The sequence below is a fragment of the Motacilla alba genome, chromosome 1, assembly GCF_015832195.1.
Source record: "Motacilla alba alba isolate MOTALB_02 chromosome 1, Motacilla_alba_V1.0_pri, whole genome shotgun sequence".
Lineage (NCBI taxonomy): Eukaryota > Metazoa > Chordata > Aves > Passeriformes > Motacillidae > Motacilla > Motacilla alba.
This window is the reverse complement of record NC_052016.1, coordinates 56,080,488-56,095,358: the sequence shown is the minus strand read 5'-3', so window position 1 is coordinate 56,095,358 and position 14,871 is coordinate 56,080,488. Positions and strand designations below refer to the sequence as shown.

The following is a 14,871-nucleotide window of genomic DNA, read 5'->3' as shown; positions in this document are numbered from 1 at the left end:
TGATCTGCTTTTAGCTGGTTAAGCAGTCTGAAGCGATCCAAGAAAGAGAAATCAAGAAAAATAGAACATTATTTCACTCTTCAATCAGTTTGCCTAGTTACAAGGCTCTTGCCAAACAAAAACGTAATATCTCTGCTAAAATTAGGATATTAGTTCTAATTACCAGGCACACAAAAATCTTTAAATTCTGGAGCTAAACTGATAATGTTGCTATGGAAATAAGCTTAATTACTACAGACCAGCTAACAAACTTCTCAATGCTGCTATCTTTACAAGCTACCTCCACTCCTGAAAATTTGTGGTTTTTCCCTCCCCCAAATGGGACTAAATATCTCCAGTGTTAACAGTAATTAAATTCAGACTTTCCAAGTCTGAGGCTATTCTGAGAATTGCTTCACAGAGGCTAAGGCAAGAGAAACACAAAGCGCAGTGCTTCAGTGTAACCATTCCAAACAGTCAAAACCACATTTTTATCAATGTACTAATTCAAACACACCAGGCAATGCAAATTCCCCCTGTACATAACAATGAATGCATGCATGCTCGTCCCACACTTTTCCCCCCCACCCTCACACAGGAGGAAAATTTATGAGAAGGAGAGGCAGGCAGCAGAGGCTTTTCCTGCACTCCCCAGACTTTGGTTACCAATTACTCCTTATGAATACATAACTGTGCATATGGAGACACACATGCATATGGATATATGCACGTGAGTGTATGCACACAAGAAAAAGATCATTCATAAGCAGACTCTGGTGTTTTGCATTCCCACAGCAGGAAGCCCAGGCTCGAGCTCAGGGACAGTGAGCTGTCAGGGCAGAGGAAAGGCAGCAGGGCTCATGCTCCAGTGTGACCATGACTCCACACGCTGGACACTATAGGGAAAGGGCCCCAGAGGGGATAAGCTGGGGATGGAGGGGGCAGAAGACAGGCAGGAGACCCTGGTCCAACCCAAGAATTACCCAGCTGTAGGGGCTGAGACAGAGCTGGCCCTGCAGGTCTTGCAAACGACAAGAAGAACTCCACTCCCTGCCCCTTTCTGAAGGGACTTTCATTCCCTGGGTTTGCCTGTTCATCCTGCTGGAAAGGCAGCCATGCCTAAGCCCAGCTGGGGCAGCAACGCATGATGAACACAACCCACTACCAGCCCATAGGCTGCAAAATACAGATAGTCAAAGTGAACTCCACAAACAGTCAGTGCCTGAAAATCCTTCCTTTCCAGCATCTGGAGGTAGTAAGGTAACTGAAATTTATCAGATAAGTTATAAGCTATGCGTCATGAATAATTTAAGCAGTCTTAATAAACAGCTGAAATCAGAAAACCCACAAGGAGAACATGTTACAATGATCCTTGTTGGTGGCCTGCAATACAAACTAGCTTACATCCAATCTGACAAAAGTCACTCTGCTGACTTTAGTTTAATTACTCCTAATTTATACCAGTCTGAAAGCAAAATAATTTTTTTAACTTCCTAAAAGATAAAACTAGTGCTCAGTTCAGAAATGTTAGCTTTTTAAAAGATTCTTCATTCATATTATTTTCCAAAGGTTTTCTTAAATCTTATTTAAAATCAATGCATGCTTGCCAAATTGTACACAGTAATAATTCAGAGATAATTGGTCTCAGAATAACTTTATCAAAAATTGAAGCAAAAATGCCTCTAAAATTCTGACACTCTGAAACCGCATTTAGACCACAGAAAACATTTTCTAATTGGTTCAGAGTTGAGGAAACACATTTGCTAGTTACTACATATTTTTTCCTTGGTGAAACCATGGAAGGTGCATCAGCCCAGAGGAACTTAAGCCCAGAGAAATGAACTAATTATCTGCTCTGACCTCTGTATATGAGGAGTTATTAAATTTCATTCATTAGCTCCCTAATTGAGCCATAGAAGTAGTGACTTACTTCCAGTTGAAATTCCAATGGTATCAGCTTTCAACTATTAGTCCTTGACAGTCCTTTTTTCATCACTCTTTTACTGTCACTATCCCTTTATGGCTGAGTTTATATATGACATCAAGCCACCTCTCAGGCTTTCTTTGAGGTGTTCAGTGCCTGTAACTGTGTTTTCTTATTTCAATGGTTCTTTTCTGCACCTTCAGTTTTGATGTTCTTTTTAAAACAAGGATATAAATTCTTCAAAGAAAGACAAAAACCATCTGTTTTTTTTCTTCCCTGTAGTTTGTGCACCCAGTGACTAAAATAAGCATTTGGCTATACCCTCACTAGAATGCCTCAGCTTTCCCCTGTTGGAACCCAGGACATCCCTCCAGGTGCCCTGGACGGCCAGAGCCGCTGGCAGGGGGCTCTGAGACCCTGGCATGCAGCCAAAGACACGTGGGGTTTCGATCTTAGCCCACAGAGCAAATTACCAACTCTGTATGAAGAATTACAAGCCACACAAAAGTTTAGGTAGCATAGTAGAGATAATCACAAAGTGAAGGGAAGAGTTTCTGAGTGCTGTACAGGGGGGTTTTGACCTCTGTACAGTGGGCTTTTGTACATGGGGCTCTGAGGCTCTAAGATGGAGGGATTTGGGCATGCCTTGTCTTCCTTCTTTCTTCTTCCTAGCCACCATGATTTGGGTGATGTTGGCAACTTTTGCATTGGTTTAGAATAGAAACTGACTGTAACATAGGTGATAGCTATTGGAACGGAATTGTAAATATAGTACACATAGTTTTTAGTATAAAAGATAGCACCAGCCTCGGGGGCAGGCAGAGAAAGAGTGTGCAGAGAGTGTGCAGTGTGTGCCTCTGGCTGACCTGCTGAGCAGACCGCAGCAGCCCAGAAGAAAATCTTAAGATAACATACAATAAACAACCTTGAGACCGGACGGCTGAAAGCTATTGAGTCTTTCTTTGAAGGCACGGGTTGGAGCAGAGACTTTTCCACCTTTCAGAGTCACCCTGACCAGGGGGAGACTCCAACATTCCCCCAAATACGTGAAGAGAGCAAAGGTAGTGTTCCATAGAACTTGTTTGTCCAGGTGGATTGCTCCAGGCTAACTGGCCTCATTAAACATAAGCAGTTCCTCTTCCTCTAGCTCAGGCTTTCTAAAGGATACTTGGAGTATATCTGATTCAGAGGATAAGCTCTGCTGGAGCCAATGTTGAGTATCCCATACAGACAGGCGATCTGTATGATATAAAACAGACTCTGAAAATACATCTGCAGAGTTTAACTTCCTATTGTTTTTAGCAGCATAACTGTTGACATCAGTGCAAAAAGCAAGTGCTGCTTAAAGAGTCCAGCAGCGTCAGCAGCCACCTGCACTGGGGTGCTTCTCAGCAGCAAATCCCCTCATTTGGTCCAGAGAGGCAGCATGCACCCCATGTGAAAGGAAGAAACACAACTGATGTGCTCTTCATTACTTCAGTTGCTGCTCCTGGAGCAAGTCCTCAGGTCATACATGGTGCCCTGCACATTGCTGCCTAAGGAGAGATGACCAGGAGGAAGACGGATGGTGCACCAGCACAACAAGTGTCAGAAGAGGCAGAAGGCAGGTTTAAACCACACTGGGTGTCATGCAGAAATCTTCAGGTTAGCTGTTCATAAGCTACTTCTGGACTCTCCTCAGAAACTTACAAGCTTATAACTCATTAGCTTATTTCTTATTAGCATGCTAATGCAGCTCTCCAGCCTGTGGGCCTTGCTGTGGTGGGGACTGTTGTCACATTTCTCCTCAAGGAGAAAAGCAAGGCACATTTTTTCCCAAGAATATTTCTGGGATTCACATTCTCTGAACATCAGAGAAATCTTGCTTGCTGTGCCTGTGTTGTGCCAAAGTAGAATGCAATGTGGAGACTGTTTACCCAAAGTGAGGATGTTTTGTTCCCTTGGCCTATCAGGGCCAAGAGTGTGAGTGTGTCAGGACTGTCTGCTGACAGTCACAAGACAGTCATGGAAGAATCAGAGGATGAGTGCAGTTCTGTGCAGATGTGAGCATGAGTGAGTGCATGGCAGATTCAGTTTTAGATGGATAGAATAATATAGTGTAATAAAGTACTTAATTAGCCTTCTGATAAGACGGGGACAGATGCATCATTTTCTCTCCCCTCGTCGGAGTTGCACTTGATTTACAATAGGGAACATCCAGTGTATCTGCAGCGGCAGCTATGGGAAGGCCCAGCCCTCTCACAGGTCTCACAGGAAATGTGCCCCAGTAAATAAGGGGCAGGAAAACCCATCCCAGAAGGAAGCAAATACCACCTGATCTCCCCCCAGGGCCAGCTGGGAGAAAGTCTGTAATGAGCTCTCCAAATGTTTCCGCTCACAAGGCTGTAAGGAAAAGAGGAGCCAGACACTTTTCTCGGCAGTCACTAATACACTGAGCCAAACAGTGAGTCCTCCCTGCCAGCTTCTGAGACATATGTAAAACAATCTCCATAGTTTGCAGGTGCACAGGTAAGTCTTGGCCCAGGTGCATGAGATGCACACCAGCTCTGGGGACAGGGCACAGGTGACACTGCTGCAGCTGGTCAGGAAGAGACATGCTGGCCATGCTCCATCTCCACCAGCAGCCATCCTGCCCCACATCACAGTCCTCAGACTCTTGCAGAATAAGCTCTACCAGCACAGGTAAGTGCACCCCCAGCACACAGCAATTAATTTTGAGTAGCCCCCTGAAGCAAGAAGCATGTGACATGCCTTCCCAGCAAGAAATCAGTCAGGTTTGAGCCCTGCATGTCTCTTTCAGATTTGTTTCTGCTAACACTGCCAGCCAGCCCTCAACTGCTCAAAGGGACCTCCTTCTCAGCCCTGTTCCCACAAGAGCAGCAGCCACTCAGGCTCTGCACTCAGGCTGGGAGTCTTTGTCCTCTCTGGAGGTGCAGCAGCTCCACCTGCTCCCTCCTCCTTAAAACAGACCTGTAACTCCCAGCTCCCCACCACGCTGCTTGCTGAGCGATGGTACCGCTCCCCGTGCATCCCAAGGGCATTCCCTGGGGACAGCACAGCTTCTGGCATGAGTGGCATCTCTGCTTTCCCTGGGCACTCTCCTCCAATCTACTTGCGCTTTCCCTGGGAAAAAAAATGTGCTGCAGTGAGGCAGCTGAAAAGCAACAAAATGAATACAGGGTGGGAAGGGGATGGGGGGAGTAAAATTGTGTCTTTAACCTTTTACTTGACTTGTATTTGGCTTTGAGTGCTCCACTATGCAACTTTAATAGAGATTCCCTGCAGTGGGGTTACATGGATCTGTGCAAGCACTTGCAGTGTCAGCAGACTTGGAGAGGAGGATGGAGCATGCTTGCTTGGAGACTTTTCCACAGAAAAGTTTCCAGGGCTCTGACATCCCCACTGAGATGACAGGGCACTAATCTTCAAAGGCTCTTCTGAGCTCCCTATATGGAGCTGAGTTTATTTACTTTAAGGACATTCATCCCCTACGGCCAACAGGGAGCACAAGGGCTCGAGCTGCTACAAGAAAAAGGTCTGCTTGCATGACCTTGCATCCCCTGAAATTGTTGGAAAGCTTTCTGAGACAGCTTGGAGTAGTGCACTGGATCAGGCAGCTAATTATAAAACTTGACTGACTTCGCAAGCATACCTGACTCCCATGGAGCCTGACAGCAGGGCTCATAGGATTTGTGCTGCGTACGAACATCAGCTGGCTTTCAAATGATCATTTATATAATTTCCCCAAAATCTGTAGCATGCTGAAGCCCCTGTTGTGCAAACATGATCAGGCCATGAGGTTCAAAGTTTCATATGATTCCCACCTTCCCAAAGAAGCATCTTAAAAATCCCTTTAAATGGGAATTAATTTCTTTTTCCAACTTCCTCTCTCAAAAATATTGTTTAGTGAATCTGTAAAACCTCTACAATTAGGCTGTCATCTTTGGACAGGGGCCACATTTGGAATTTCTCATCTAGAAAGGCAAATGTTTCACTATATTCTGGCCACCTAAATCCAGGAAACTGTGTAATGAAAACTATTTTACAATCTTATCTATGGTTGCTGCCTCCTATATACTTTATAGTTGACATATTTATAATACAAAGGGGATGTAAAATACATCCACCTAGATAGCAGTCAGTCAGTCAGTCAAAAAAGGACCAGCACAGCATAAGTCCGCAGCACATTTTAGCTTCTGCCTGTTCCAGAGAATAATAGCTGGCTGTCTGGCTCTGCAATGGATTACACATGCACACACACAAAACACAGACACCTGTGCAAAACGAGTGGCCTGATTCTCAAAGAAAATGTGGACATTCCCTTAGGCTATTTTTTCCCCTCTATCTACTTGCATAGGCAGCACTGAACGGAATATGTGGTATTGGAAACTGATGTAATTGCATTTGAATCTTACCACGACCTCTACATATCCCTAGACCCAAGACCAATTTAACCAAATGAGCTGCTATTCCATTCACCTGCAAAGATGCTTCCCAGATGAATTTTCAAGTCCTTTAAAGTGAGCATAATTTCATGATTCCCCCGTTGCCACCCAGTTCAGACTCATCACAGCACTTTCATTACTGCCCAGCCAAACAGCAGAGAGAGTTTGCAAATGTTGTTAATGGTATTGCAATACCCTGTATGAAGAAGAGTCAAATGCAATATGCCAGAACTCACCCCAGCCTGACAAATAATACCAGCAAACTGTAGCAAAACTGACAAGTCATTTAAGTGCAAAGTACTTTCAAAAATGTCTTATTTAGGCACACAGTGCAGGGGCTCAGAAGTAGCAATCAGCAGTAGGATACTTACCAGCTCAGACCCTGGTAGGTGAGTTGGGAACTATAGGCTTGGCTGAGGAGCCTGCACAGGCAGCACAGAGCGCTGCTGCTCAGAAATGGAGCAGCTGCCTTGGAAAGGGAAGAGACAGAGCCCAAATGGAGATGGAAGCATGCCCTACCTGGCCTGGGCCCACAGCCCCTGGAGGCAGTGGAGTTGGAGCAGGGAGAACAGGCACTTGATCAATTTTGACTTACGGAGATACAGAACCTGAACAGTCATGGGACGAAATTAAGGGCTCCCCACAGCCACTCAGGCACCTGTGCCCAAAGCACGTGTGCAGCCACCCCTGAGTCCCATGGTGGCAACAGCCTTCTGGGAACTGGGGCCACGTAAGACCACCTGTGAGCTCTCAGGATGCCCTGAACAACAAAGTAGAGGAGAATATGCCTGGGTAAACCCAGACACATGGACTACTTGATTAAGTCTAGCCCCTAGAACTCTTTTCTTCTTTATAATGCATAGAGAGTGCCTAAAAGAACAGGCTGCTGCATCTCCTTTAAATTCAGTTCTTGTCTGCAATATTTATTTGAAAGACCCTCTTGGTGAGTGAGAAATAAGGAGAACGATACCAACCATAACAGTGACCTCTGCTTGAGGGAAAGAAATAATTTTGAGTAAATGGGTTAAAACTGTTTTTTCAGCAGTGTTAACCTCTCTCTTGAAGGGATGCCATATAAACAGCTGGAAGAAAAGATATGCTTATTAATGATCAAAACTTTCTAGGCTTTCAATTAATGAATGAAAGAAAATGCTAGCTAGTCACATCTACGTCCTCTGAAAGATTCCAAAGAGGGGAGAAATGATCAGACATTTCCAATATTTTTTGGATGAAGAAATTGAGCGCAAGAAAACTAAAAATCTTTCAAGTGACTTTGAATATGTGTGATGAAACAAAAGCAAATACAAATAAAGCTTGAAGGATTTTGGTGTATGCACCTTACATTTTCTATTTTGCTTCTCAAGTTGCCTCAAAGAATTTTTTTGGGTTTTTTGCGGGGATCAGAAATACAAATAAAGGAAGAAATTAGGAAGAAATCTAACAAATGTTGTCACCAGTCTTTTCAAAACCAGATCACAAACTTCATCACTGGATCATCACCACTTTCACTGCAAATGCTTCATTCCAGGATCTCACACCTTTCCATTATTCAAATGAGAGCTAAGTTGCTAGAAGAGGACGGATGTCCAATGTACATTTTGTTTTCTTCACACACTTTTTTTCCAGAAGCTGCTCTGATACAGCAGATACAGACCCAGAGTTACAAGGGCAGAGCCGTGCCCCTATTCCTCCTCTCCACCTTGCAAGGTCTCCTGAGACCCTCAGCACTGGGACACTGGACTCTGCTTAGCACAGAGCCCCTCCTTCAGGACCCTTGGGTACCATCACAGCCCATGAGCAGAGCAGTCGCTGTCATCCCTTCCATTACTCAGGACAAGACCTTTTACCCTTCAGGATGTAAATTACCAGCTGTCAAGTGGCTTCAATGGCACTCAGCTCCACATGAAGAAGCGCTATAGAAATGTTAATCAATTCTAATCAATACCAGATCCTGTGCCTGAAATGAGCTGCTGGCAGCAAAATGGCAGCAGCAGAGCTGAGGTTCTCCAGCAAACACTTAGAGTACAAAGGGAAAACCACTGGCCCTGAAATATCCCTCACATTTAAAAGCAGTCTGGCAGGAGTGACACTGAGGAGCTCTGGCTCAGCAGGTATGAACCAGCTGGCAAAGGGAATTTGATTTCCAATGCTATCCACACAATTATTTTCATTACATGAAAATCCCACATCAAGTCTTTCAACCTGTCCTCCTGTGCTGTCCCTGTACTGCTGGGACCCTCAGCATTGGCCCCAGGGCAGCATCTCCCATGGCAACCCATTCCAAACTCATGGAAAACAGAGCATGTGGTCCCTAGGTGGGCTTGGACCCCTGAGAACGCTAATGGCTGTTTCATTTCAAGGAGGGCAGAAGACAGGCTGAGAAGAAAGGTTCATTATTCACTGGAGGAAATGTGACGTCACCCAAAACTGAATAACAAAAGTACATAGCCAATAAGATACATATTTCAAAAGTAAGCTATTGCTAGCAGAACAAGTCCAGACAGAATTCAGGGAAGGAAGACAGAGCAACCAGACACTTGCAATACACTCTACACAGTACACTGATGGACAATAAACCTGTCTGAACCAATACAACAAATTGAATGTGGCTTCCTGCATCTTTCATGGACCACCAGCTGCCATCTGCATGTTTCCATATTCATCTATCATTATCTCATACTTATTATAATTGTCACAAGCTTCATGAGAACACCTCTCACAGTGATCCCAGTCTGTCTCCCACATTAAAATCAATGTCAAAATCTGAGTCCCAATGGACTGAGTCTTTGTTATTTCTAATTCTGAGGACAGAATCCTTTTTTTTTTGACACATAAGTTAAGAAGCAAATGACTTTGATACTCAAATGTTAAGAAATAATATTTTACTGTAGTATTTGGGAGAATAAAGTATTTTAATAGCACCAAAATATTGCTTGATTTTGCCTTTTACTTGTATTTTTGGTATAATAATTACATTATTTTAACCTGCCCAAAATCATAAACAAAACTATATTCTTTTATTTTGAACCTCCAGGCGTATCCTGGTCCAGTTTCAAAATATTTTTGAATGTTCTATAAAAATTCATCCAAACTCAAGAGTTGTGAGTTTGGCCCATCAGCATTTTCTGAGGGAAAAAAAAAAAAAAAAGAAGAAAAAAAATAAACAAAACCCCACACCAGAAGTATATTGGTTAGCTCCTGAAAGTGTGTGCTTTTAAGGAGTCCCAGCTGGCCTGGCAGGAGGCATGAAATATTAAATGCTTTTAAAAGAAAATAAACCTAATTATCTTTCTATGTATTCATATCAAAAGATTCTCGATTTTTTGCCTTTCTTACTTCAAAAACAGAGATATATAAATAGAAAAATTGGGATTACTTACAAGTTAACACGGTAATTTCAGTTCATAGCTCTGTAATACAGTAGGATGCTCTAACATCAGAAATCTTTAGCAAGTTAGTATTAGCTGTGAAGTGTTACTAATTCTGAATTCCTGGTGGTTTGCCACTTTAAATTAAGTACCAGATGAGATCAGATGAGGAGTGAGTTTTGTTCATTGTTTGCTCATTCTTGTGTATTTATGAAAGCAATTTTCTAAAAGATCCTGGGCAAAACACTGTAGAAATTGAACACACAAAATATTACAGTAAAATACAAAAGACACAGAATTGTATCTTCTTTCTCTTATTAATTTTGCATCCCAAACAGAAATTAATGCAAATCAATTTTCTTCTGTAAGATATAATTTTATTCATTCCAGTGGCCTGAACCACAGAAATAATCATCAATATTTTACCCTGACACCCAGACATCCATTACGGGATCCCGTCCACACACTCTTCTTCCAAGCAAGGAGCTCAGTTCTCCTGAATCAATTAATCTCTGTTTACTTACGTGCTCCCCCATCCATAACAGCACTAATTTAGTAAATCCCTTCTAAAACTAAATTTCAACATTAAACATAGAACTCTGACATGTGAGCTGGCAGAATTCATCAGTGTCGTATGGATATTCCCCAGCTACTGGAAACAGGAATTTATTCAGCTCAGGTTTATTGCTGGAAGTGTTCCCCTAGCACACAGGCTGTTTAGTTCTGCTGAAGTATGTGGTGTGCACTCTACATCTCAATAACACAATGTACTCCTAAAACCAAAGATTTCCAGTTCCTGGCTCTAGCTGGTACTACACACCTCACACAGATCAGTGAGGCTGGTCTCTTTCTGAACAAAACATTTGCAGCAAAAATCTCAAGACATGCTGATTTGAAAAACAATCTTTCCACCCTTGTGTATAAAACACTGAACTAATAAGAAGAGGTCTAACACAGACATCAAACTACTTTTGTTGACGTTATTATTTGCATAGCCCAAAATAAGGACTTGGCACTCTGCTGACCTGAAGTAGGAGGTGAGGACTCAGCTGATTTTCTGCTGTAAGTGCAGCTCACTAATTTTCCTGAACACAAAGGGATGGGCAAGACCAATTTTGGGGAGAAAAAAATCCCAGTAGAGCAACAACAAATTGCTGAATGTGATGTTAGCATTTTTCCTAAAGAACTTTTCTCCAGGAGGCCCGAAATTAAATAAGAGTGAAAGTTTTCTCTTAAATGACATGTTTCTATCCTCCATGTCTGCAGAGGAAACTTCCCAAGAGCTCAGAAGACCTCTTGTTTCAGTATGTCACCATCTTAAAAAATAATTGTGATAATCACAGCTTAGCTTAAAAAATTATATTTTACGAATTTTTAACACAACACTTTGTGTCAGGGTTGGATTCACTCTCTTTTTGGGTGTCTCTTAATCATATTTTTGATTTCTTCACCATGAGCACTAGACACTTGGCTTCCATCTTCAGAAAGTTGTGACATAGGTGTCTGTGTCTGTAGGAGGGACCACACCAAATCTGCAGGACTTGCAGAAAACTGCAAGATCTACTCGAGTTACCCCTGCCCTGGTAGAAAAAGGTAAAGTGTCATAGCCATTCACTCCCACAAGTAAGCTCTCAGCTGGCTTTTCTCATGTATTTCTTTTGAGAAAGCAGATTAGGTCAAAATTTGTGAAAGTCAAAAAAATGTAGACTGTTTCTTTAGCTCTTCCAACACCAAAGTCTGAAAGGAAATGTAAATTCTCACTACCCCTAGAACCAGGTTTCCATTTTGTCAGAATTTGTATTATCCTTTTCAAATATACGCACCGCAGCTTGATTTGATACTCCCCAGTCACAAGCCCAACTCCACAGTAACTCTTCAGAAAGTCAAATATATTGAGCCACTCCAATTACCTCTAATAAAATTCTGTGCTTTAATTTGGAACAAAAGTTCAAGATTTCCACTCTGGCAATACTCTGAAATATTGCAGAACTTAAAGTCGCTGTAATTCTGTGGAGAAAGAGGTTTTAGAGCAGTTCCCTTGGTTTAGAAACCCATGGTATGACCTGGAATAGCAAGTGCAGACATCTAAGTGCTAAGTGGCATTAACAACCGTGTTCAAGAGGACTATGATCCAAGAAGTCCTGACCAGCCCAGGTGTGAGCAACAGCACACCCTGCAACACTTGTGTTTCTACTGATTTCTACTTATTTTCTTGAGCGCTCATAATCTTTCCTCTTGAGCACTGAGAAATGGAGCTCTTCGTGCATATACCTGCCTCCTGCAGTGGGGACACATAGATCTATGTCTAAAGGGCTGGCAGCTCTCTAAGTCCTTTAGGGCCTCAGTTAAGTCCTAAGGGCTCGATTTGCTATATTTGTTTAGATCCTAACATCCTAACCATGCTCAGGGCAAGCTTTAGGAATTGCTATGGTTTATGGATTTGTTATGTGAGCTATGCCAGCCCTTGAGCCAAGCCCTGAGATTAAACTTCTGTTTTCCAAACTAAGACTCTCCTAAATTTAGTTACAGCAGCTCTAAAAACCTTAGGCCCTCTATGGAAAGGGATGTGTACCTTGATCTTCTCATGGGATCTGCTCTGCAGTCAGTATGCCATAAAGCACATGGAAGAAAAAAGCCCTGCAGGCAGCCTCTCCTCAAAGCATCATTGTGGGGCTCATCGTTCCATCCAAGTCACTGCCAAAGATCTCCTTGCTCCCCTGTGGGGTGAGACTTGTCAAGAGTGCCCCCAGAAAGTCAAACCTACATGCCATATCACAGCCACTAAGGAGTCTCCACAAGCACAGAACCCAAAACCCAGCCCTGCTCTGGTTGGGGAAATAAGGACGTGGGAACAAGCAGCTGCATACCCTGGAAAGCAAACTCCTCAGCCAGTTTTTGCCAGTGCTGCTTCTATTTGCTGACTTCCTTACTCTGAAACAGGAATTCCCTAAGAGGTAAGTACTGGAGCACCCTGGGCAGGTCTAAGCACTGCAGCAGCCGCTTCTTTCAATGGTGGTAAAGGGTACAGTCCCCATAACATGCAACTTTTTCTTTTCCTTTATCTTAGGAGAGGTTTTACTGTCTTGTATTTCTTATATAAGCCACCTCTCTTCAGCACAAGCAGACACAAAAAACCCATGATGAGGCATTTCTAATTCCTCCACTTACATGCTCTACTCTGAGTACAGTAGACTGCTACTGAAAATCCTCCTGGCAAACAATGCAGGATCAAAGAGAAGAGCAGAATTCTGTGTGACTTATTACTAAAAAATGAATGGTGGGGCTAAACAGCTTAGGAAATTATGTAAGGAATAAGTATACATTCAAAACAATCCCTTCTAAGCAAATCCCAGAACACTCCATACAACTGCTCTTAAAAGGAATATAATAACTGCTATGCTGTTCAATTGTCTTGATATAGGCTCACCAAAAAAGTAAGATAAACCCTACCAATCTTTTCAACCCAACACCATCATACAAAATAAATCTTACATGGCCATAATTTTAGACCATATACCAAAAAGAGCCAAAACAAAAATAAGCAAGCAAACAAACAAACCCCCAAAAATCCAAAAAATTTTAACCTATTGTGGAAGATATGAGACGTTCTCCACTGTAGGTCTACAAGCCAACTGCCAAAAATTATTAGGACCAAACTCCTCATCACTGAAGAATACATGGAAGAACCAAACCCAGCCTGCCCTTTGTTCACACCACACAAACATAGAACTCTCTGGGAAGTGATGCTTACCAGTGCAAGCAGGACTACAGACCTCCTTCAACAGTGTCCTCATAAATCAGACTTTCTTTTGCAGATGGGTGGGCTACAAGAGAAAAGTGAGCAGGTCTTTCTTCAAGCAGCAGTAGTAGTAAGAGGCTGTCGGTGCAGCCAGCAGCCACCACCTCTGATCCCACCCAGCTCAGCTGCTTAACAGAACCAAGATGCAGAGTGCACATGTGTCCTGTGCAGGCAGAAAACATTTCCCTGGTAATTAGCAGCAGAGCCTCCTACCTGGGGAGGCACTAATAAACTGCACTCATCATAAAAAATTAAACATCACTGATTGAAACAGAAGCATTTGTTCTCAAGTGTCAGGCTATGGCACCATAACAGGAGACAACAGACTCAATTTCAAATAGTGATTGCAAGAGATGATGAAGGCAAACTAGTCAGAAACCCCAGCTTAGCATGCAGAGCATTACACTGGTGACAAGTCAAGGATTTTGTTCTCAGATGTTTGTGAGAAGCAGTTTCGTACATTCAGCAAAGGAATCAGAGGGGAATAGCAATTACAGAGAGCTGCTGCAGCTGAGCTTTTTACACCATCACACCAGTGCAGCCCATTTCCCAGCAGGATGCTCCTATTGGGAAAACCCGATATCTGCTTGACATTACTGTTCTTCCCACAGCAGTTCAAGCAGTAGGATGTTTCTGAGCAAAACTGTAATGATTCAATAGAGAAATATTCCACCCATAGAGGGACAAGACGTTACCTCACCAGAGCCAACAGCTTTAGCGGATTTATTGCATGTTATCCCCCAGCGGTTATTTTTCCTCCCAGTTTTAATTTTGCAGCACATAGTGGATCCTTGGTACAAGAACAATTCGCATAACCAAGCAGAGATTCATTTTGAAGCACACTTACAACAGCATCCAAATGCCATGCTGTACACAGGGCTGGGAATGGCACATCAGGTTTCAGTATTGTTATTAAATCTTAATACTTCCTGAGGGCTGTGCAGTCTTAATTGTATATTGCGCCTTGCCACAGCACTGCACAGTGTCATTTCAGTACAAATCAGATGAAAACCCTCGCAGATTTAGCTGATTGGTTCCCCTATCAAAATTTTTGAATCCCATTTTTTCTGGAAACCTATGAGAAGATAAGGAGAAGTGAATATGGAGAAGTGCAATATGGAAAAGTGAAAGATTAAAAATACATTACTGTGCTTTTCTATTGGTATGAAAAGTGAAACACCCGGGAAGAAGAGAGTGTGAAGTGCTTGCTGTTCTCCCAAAGACACCAAAGTATGTTTTTTTGGCAACCAACATTTAAATTTCAGTTTGCTTCCTCACAGTCTCTCAAAATGCACTGCCTTTTTTTTTTTCTTTTTCCTCTATTGTTCTTTGATTTCTCTATGGAAATATGGTGGG

The 14,871-nt window shown here is 42.7% G+C and overlaps 1 protein-coding gene across 13 annotated transcripts in view; it reads right to left on the bottom strand.

Moving 5' to 3' along the window:
* Positions 1-14,871, bottom strand: part of MTUS2 (microtubule associated scaffold protein 2) — a 271,533-nt gene that overhangs the window by 218,085 nt on the left and 38,577 nt on the right. Inside the window, exon 3 of one of the 13 annotated variants that reach the window (XM_038152240.1) lies at positions 13,468-13,540. The exons of the other annotated variants lie outside the window; for them this stretch is intronic. The gene's annotated coding sequence lies outside the window, so the exon portion shown is untranslated. The remainder of the gene's footprint in view (positions 1-13,467; positions 13,541-14,871) is intronic. 13 annotated transcript variants of the gene reach the window in all.